We start from the raw sequence: 7,877 nt of genomic DNA on the forward strand, positions 1-7,877 counted from the left end.
TCGCCCGACCACCACCTAGTACCACATGTGATGGGTACCCCATAATCCTACAAGCTTGAGATGAGGAAGTGTAGAAGGGTGAAACTTCCTGCTTTTATTCGTTGACCACAAAGTGGTACCTGGAGATATGTCGCGGGGGTCAGGAGACCTTGGGGACGTCAGGTGGGGTGCTATTGCCCACAACCAAGCTTGACCAATCCCGACCCAACCCGAGCATAGTCAGTCAGTGAGAACCTGTGATGTACCTAAGCAGGCGAGCTCCTGACAGTCAACAGATAAAAGGAATAAAGACCACAAAGCAAGGAGGCTTGTGTGGTGGCTGGCCAGATGTGAACTTTGATTGATATATGGGATATGGCCTCTGGTAATCAATTACCAAGGGTGGGTAATCGATTACAAGGCTTAAAAATGAAGACGGGAGACTAGGATGGTCTCTGGTAATCGACTACCACGGGGTGTAATCGATTACCAGGCTTGAAAACGAGGTCAGGAAGCTAGGAGGGCTTCTGGTAATCGATTACCAAGGGGGTGTAATCGATTACCAGGCTTGGAAATGAAGGCAGCAAGTTGTGGAGGCCTTTGGTAATCGATTACCAGTCTGTGTAATCGATTACATAGAGGAATGGGTCACTAGTAATCGATTACCAACTATGTGTAATCGATTACACAGTGCCTTTTTCAAGTTTTCATGTCCTGAAGCTGTGTGATTCGAGTTTGGCCTCTGGTAATCGATTACCAAGGCTGTGTAATCGATTACCAGAGATGAAAAGCCTAAAGATACCCCTTTTACTTGCCTGTAGTGGTTATGAGACGCATTGTGTTGCGGCGTAGTTAGATTCTCGTGAAAGAGTCTATCCCTTTCTTTTCTTTCTTGTAGATCGTGATGGCGGCGCAGCTAATCCATGATCGAGTGGAGATGGAGTGTCTAGAGGGAGCTTGGGAGACCCTCGAAGGCAACACGAGGTGCCGATTTCGGGGCACGATTCGATTTACAGCTACTTCATTGGTGCATCCAGATGAACCCGCGCGCACGCTTCAGCGCACTGTGGAGTGGATACTACCTACGCCTACACCATACCGTCTAGTGGAGCCAGTCCACGTGATTGAGGTAACGTCATCCGAGGAAGACCCTGAGGAGGATCTCGAGGAGCTACCTCCTGTGGATGCTCTTGACTTTCTAGAGGGTGATGAGGACCCACTCCCTGAGGTGGATTCTCCCGAGGACGTCATGTCGGCATCCGAGGCAGACTCTACAGAGGATAGTGGCCTTGGGGAGATGGCGATTAGTGGAGGCTCTTCATCATAGTAGACAACTCATTGGACTAGTTTTATATACTTTTTGAGGGTGGGTGTATCTAGGACTGACTGTTAGGTTTACTTTTTTGTTTTTGTACGGGTAGACCTATTGTATAGGAATTTGATGATTGTATACATGTGGCTGAAGCCACCACTGTGGACACCTTTGCTCTGGATGACACTATGTATTTTGTAAAACTCCCATATTTTGGACAGCTATTAAATGATGAATGTACTTATGTTTAACCTTGTTATTTGAAAAGAAAGCATTAGCAAACTTTATTTACAAAAGAGTTTACCGACCGTATTTTATTTTATTATTTTCACGTGACGACCTAAAGTAATGGCTAGTATACTCTTCCTTTTGAAACAACAAAATAGTTTAGAGATTACGAGTGGTAAGAAAGAAACGACTCCGAATAGAGTTGTGAACTGGCCATTCAAGACTCTATAGTGAGGATTTTCCTTCTGAACCTAATTATTGTGAAAAGAGAAAGAAATGAAAAAGAAAAAGAAGAAAAAAAAATTTACCATGGTTTTTGTTATTTAAATCATTACTATCAAACCAATCATTATTTTGGGGACGCCACAAAGTTTGCTTCTACACATACACTAACCAAAACTTAATAATCAATTAAAAGTTATTAGTGTATGTTCTTGTGTGATGTATAGGTTGATAAATTAATAATTTTTTTCATTTTATAAAAATTAATTTAAGATTAAAATATATTTTTAAAAATAGTAAAATTAATTATATTATGAGAAAAAATTCATGCACTGAGATATATAAATGTGTACTATACTTTGACTTATTTTAAGATACAACTCTCACTTAATTAAGTAAAAGAGTCAAACTCAAGTTTTTATTTTTTTTAATTTCATATATTACATGTTACGCTCCTTTTTTAATTATCTTGTATAAAAATAATTATTAAATATTATATTGATAAAGTTATAAAATAATTTAAGAAAAATTAATAAAGATAATTGAGTTATAATTAAGTTAGAAAAAATTAATAAAATAATTAAATTTTACCCACAAACTGCTACTGTTTGTGTCAATTAGCGTTGATTAAATTATTATTAGTATATATATATATATATATATATATATATATTAAAATTAAAAACTAAGTATTATTATTATTATTAGACTATTAGCCACAAAACAGTGGTAACACATTACAAGTTAAACAATTTTTTTCAAATTTCGAATTCCTAATATTGTAGATTATAATATACAACTTAGACAAATAATCCTTCTCTATATATTATAACAAATTACAAATATCATTAATCATAAAAAATTAATCAATTAATTGATTCACACCTTAATTTCTATAATTAAATTATAAACAAATTATAATATACAACTTAAACTTTTTAGTTTGCGCTAAGTGCTTTATGACTAATCAAAATAAAAAAAATTTCATGCTAAGTGAAGTACTATAGTTCATCTCTCATAGAGTTCTCACATAAAGAAACCCTTGCCTCTGTTCTTAGTACTACTAATAAAACTACATTATATGATAGTGAAACGACAATGGTTTATGAGAACCATCCTAAATCTGATTGCGGTGACAATTTTATAATATTGGACAACTTCAACGATGATTATTTAAAAAAAATAGTCTTAGAAAGTTGCATTATCCTATTCTCCCTCAAAGTAAAATTGGGGTTATTAGAAATTTTTCGTAGAAGCACCTGTTGGAACAACCTGCCTCATCGCTATGATAATTACTTAGATGAATATATATATATATATATATATATATATATATATATATATATATATATATATATATATTAACTCAGTACACATCATTAACATAATAGAAAGTAAATTAGTTCATACATATAATTAAGTCTGTGATTTACATCCTCAATTCAAAAAAGAATTATAGAACCAACTACAGAGGAGTTGATTAACATAACACAACTATCTCTCAAAATAATCGCAACGTCATCACGTCGGCTTGACGGCTCCACAAAAGAATTTCACTTCATGTATTCTACTGTTGTTCGTCTGCTCCCACGAATGAAGGTTTGTGATCATCACAGGTACCAACCACATAATACAAAAATTGAAAGGGTGACTTTATTATAAAAGAAATTAACACAAAAATCAAATGACCATGATTAGTAAGAAAACATTAACAAATATCATAATCATACACAAACATCCATTAGTCCAACATACACTCAAGAAGTACTCATTATCCGTCCATAATTCCAATCAATCATGCTCAATATAATGCATGCACCTGACCATGGATAATTAAAGATTTCAAGCCATCCCATTCTAGAGATGCTTAAAACTCTTTAACCACTCTATTTCTCCCACCAGGGATATCCTTCATGGTCAATGTTATTCTCAACATCAACATCATCTCATCTCAATGTCATTTTCAACATCAACATCATCTCATCTCAATGTCATTTTCAACATCAACATCATCTCATCTCATTGACATTATAAACGACAACAACATCATCTCATATCAACACAATCATCAATAACAACATCATCTTATATCAATATTATCAATTATTATCATTATCATCAATATATCAACATCATCTCATCTTATAAACACCAACATCGTTTCATATCAATTATTATCAATATCATCTTAAATAACAACATCATTCTCTATCAACATTATCATAAACATCAACTTCACCTCGTATCAATTAATATCATCAATAAGAATATCATCAGTAAATCACATTCTACATATACATACATATATAGTTCATGCTTGAGATTCACACTCCCAGGTCTTCAGACAACACAAGTATAATAAAAACAATAATGTCATTTATTAATAACAGACATATCGCATCCCATTAGTCAAAAACATTGTTTTTCTTGAAAACCATCATGCAACAAGGACATGCATACATCCTCATAGTTAGGTTCCCTGACCCCAACAATGGTATCTGATGTGCCATCATTTTCTTCTATTTTCTAAACCCTTTTTGCACCATTTTAATTATTGATTGGTCTTAATTGTCAATTAATTAGGCAGTTTTATTATTTGGGCTCATTTAGCTAATTTGATGTTTTTAATCTAATTTCAGGAATTAATGAAACATTGGGCTTAATCCGGATTTTGGTTGTGGACTTGAAGAGGGCAAATAAAGCAGCGCTTACCTTAGTTAATTTCTAATTAGGAAATTTCGCAATTTTATTTTATGTTGTTCAGTGTTTATTTCGTTTTGGGCCAGAGTATTGTAATAGGGCCCAGTGACTTTGAGTGACTCTTTTTAAATAGCTGCCTTGGGATTCGTGCAGGGCATTCTATTCTGTTATGCTATTCATTATTCAGAGCTTTGGTTTTAGGTTTTCACGTTTTTCTGTTCCCTTGTTACAATTTTCGTTCTTAATGCAAATTTCCGTTTTCTGCTTCTAATTACGAGTTCATTCTTGCTTCTTCTTCTACTTTCATTTACGTTTCTGTTCATTTAAGTTTTTGTTCATTTACATTTCTGTTCATTTACGTTCTTTTTCATTTACGTTTCTGCTTCATGTTTCATTTGCGTTTTCTGTTTGAATCCATGGAAGGCTAGATTTTCTGGTGTTGTTTCCTTTTGAGGACGAAGCCCAACTCTCTTTGAAGTTTCGTTTGTAATGTGGTTTCCTGGCAGTTTTCCCTTCACCAGTTATCCCAATTTCGTGAATATTAATCAGTGCACGCTTCGTGTTCGATTAATTGCCTCTGAGCCTAACTTGCGTTCATGCTTAATGGACGAAGGGCTAACTGGTGTATGTGGTGCCTAATCACGTATTGAAAACCCTAAGTTGATTTTCGCTTAGTAAATTGAAATAGGGTTGGATTAAGTGGTTGACTGTTAGGGACGAATTCTCCATAACCCAGGATAAGAGAGTGGCTTCTGAATCAGAGGAAACAACCCGTTTTTAATATTAGTAGTTTCGTATTCCATTTTATTTGTTCTTCTCTTTAATTACCAAACAACCAACCCCCCCCCCCATCGTTACTGTTACTGCAAGTATATTATGAACATTTGGCTTGTCACTGCTCGTTGGGAAACGACCTAGGATCACTTCCTAGTTACTGCATTTTCATGTTTATTTGATTCGGGTACGGCCTCAATCAAATTTGGCGCCGTTGCCGGGGAGCAGTGTCCAAAGGTTCATAATAGCTAGCTAGTGTTGTGTGTTTAATCCTTTCGTGTTTTATGTTTAATTGTTAGTATTGTGTTAGTATGTGTGTTAGTGTTGTTTAGTGTCCTGGTATTTTGTTTAATGTGTGTTCTGTTTCAGTTTTCCCATTAAGCATTTCCCCTGTTTCAGTCTTGGGTGTTTTGCTGTGAAGATTGTGCTTGAAAACAGAGTAGTAGTAGAAATCAGCTTGCAGAAAAATAGAGTAGTAGTAGAAATCAATTAGAGACGGATTTTAGCGACCACCCATGCTGAATTATTTAGGATTTTTTGTTTTAGTAGCTAGGGTTGTTATTTTTGGCTGAATTTTTTTGTGGTAACTTCTTTTAATCCATATTTTGTGGGAAAAATAGCTAGAGCCTTTAGTTTGGTCAGATTTGAGGGTAGTTGTAGTTCAAACCTACACCTTTATTTACATGACAAGGCAACTAGTTGTGTGCATGCTGAATGTAGTGTATGACTAGAGGCAATCCATCTGACTTACAACCCTTTGATCCTGAGATAGATAGGACATTTCATAGATTAGTTAGGCATCATTTTATACCTTTTGACCATTCTGAGCATTCCATAACTGGTGAATCTGTGCATTCTGTTATTGGTGATTTTGAACATCCTGATCTTGAGCATTATAATTTTGAGCATTCTGATTCTGAGCATTCTGATTTTGCACATTCTGAGAACATGGCACAACCTCCACCTCGTGAGAGGACTCTAAGGGAAATGGCTGCACTTGATTTCACCTATGAAAGCTTGTGCATCCAATACCCTGATGAGGATGTCCCATATGTTCTTAAAACTGGACTGATTCATTTGCTTCCAAAGTTTCATGGCCTTGCAGGTGAAGACCCGCACAAACATTTGAAAGAATTTCACATTGTCTGCTCCACCATGAAACCCCCAGATGTCCAAGAGGATCACATATTTATGAAGGCTTTTCCTCATTCATTAGAGGGAGTGGCAAAGGACTGGTTGTATTACCTTGCTCCAAGGTCCATCACGAGCTGGGATGACCTTAAGAGAGTATTCTTAGAAAAAATTTTCCCTGCTTCCAGGACCACAGCCATCAGGAAGGATATCTCAGGTATTAGACAACTCAGTGGAGAGAGCCTGTATGAGTACTGGGAGAGATTTAAGAAACTATGTGCCAGTTGCCCCCACCATCAGATTTCAGAACAACTTCTTCTCCAATATTTTTATGAAGGACTCAGTAATATGGAGAGAAGTATGATAGATGCTGCCAGTGGTGAAGCCCTTGGAGACATGACTCCTACTGAAGCCAGAAATTTAATTGAGAAGATGGCCTCCAACTCCCAGCAGTTTAGCGCCAGAAATGATGCCATAGTCATTAGAGGAGTGCATGAGGTAGCTACAAACCCATATGCATCATCTGAAACTAAGAAGCTTGAAGGCAAACTGGATGCGTTGGTCAACTTGGTAACCCAGCTGGCCTTGAATCAGAAATATGTACCTGTCGCAAGGGTTTGTGGTTTGTGCTCCTCTGCTGACCACCATACAGACCTTTGCCCTTCCATGCAGCAACCTGGAGCAATTGAGCAGCCTAAAGCTTATGCTGCAAATATTTACAATAGACCTCCTCAACCTCAGCAGCAAAATCAACCACAGCAGAGCAATTATGACCTTTCCAGCAACAGATACAACCCTGGATGGAGGAATCACCCTAACCTCAGATGGTCCAGCCCTCAGCAACAACAACAGCAGCCTGCTCCTTCCTTCCAAAATGCTGCTGGCCCAAGCAGACCATACATTCCTCCACCAATCCAACAACAGCAACAACCCCAGAAACAACCAACAGTTGAGGCCCCTCCACAACCTTCCCTCGAAGAACTTGTGAGGCAAATGACTATGCAGAACATGCAGTTTCAGCAAGAGACCAGAGCCTCCATTCAGAGCTTAACCAATCAGATGGGACAATTAGCTACCCAATTGAATCAACAACAGTCCCAGAATTCTGACAAGCTGCCTTCTCAAGCTGTCCAAAATCCCAAAAATGTCAGTGCCATTTTATTGAGGTCGGGAAAGCAGTGTCAAGGACCTCAACCCGTAGCACCTTCCTCATCTGCAAATGAACCTGCCAAACTTCACTCTATTCCAGAAAAAAGGTGATGACAAAAATCTACCTAACAAATTCTGTGTAGGTGAATCTTCTTCCACAGGTAATTCTGATTTGCAGAAGCAGCACATTCCCCCTCTTTCATTCCCTCCAAGAGCAGTTTCCAACAAAAAAATGGAAGAGGCAGAGAAAGAGATCTTGGAAACGTTTAGAAAAGTAGAGGTAAACATACCTCTGTTGGATGCAATAAAGCAAATTCCAAGATATGCCAAATTCTTGAAGGAGCTGTGCACTAATAAGCGGAAGCTTAAAGGAAGTGAACGA

General features: G+C 37.1%; 1 non-coding gene across 1 annotated transcript; it reads right to left on the reverse strand.

Annotated features, from left to right (window-relative positions):
* Window positions 1–6,541: 6,541 nt before the first annotated feature.
* Window positions 6,542–6,648, reverse strand: LOC113000066 (small nucleolar RNA R71). Its single transcript, XR_003265338.1, has one exon. It is a non-coding gene; the product is annotated as a small nucleolar RNA R71 (small nucleolar RNA).
* Between the last annotated feature and the right edge of the window lie 1,229 nt (window positions 6,649–7,877).

Source organism: Glycine max, chromosome 17 (genome assembly GCF_000004515.6).
Source record: "Glycine max cultivar Williams 82 chromosome 17, Glycine_max_v4.0, whole genome shotgun sequence".
NCBI classification, from domain to species: Eukaryota; Viridiplantae; Streptophyta; class Magnoliopsida; order Fabales; family Fabaceae; genus Glycine; species Glycine max.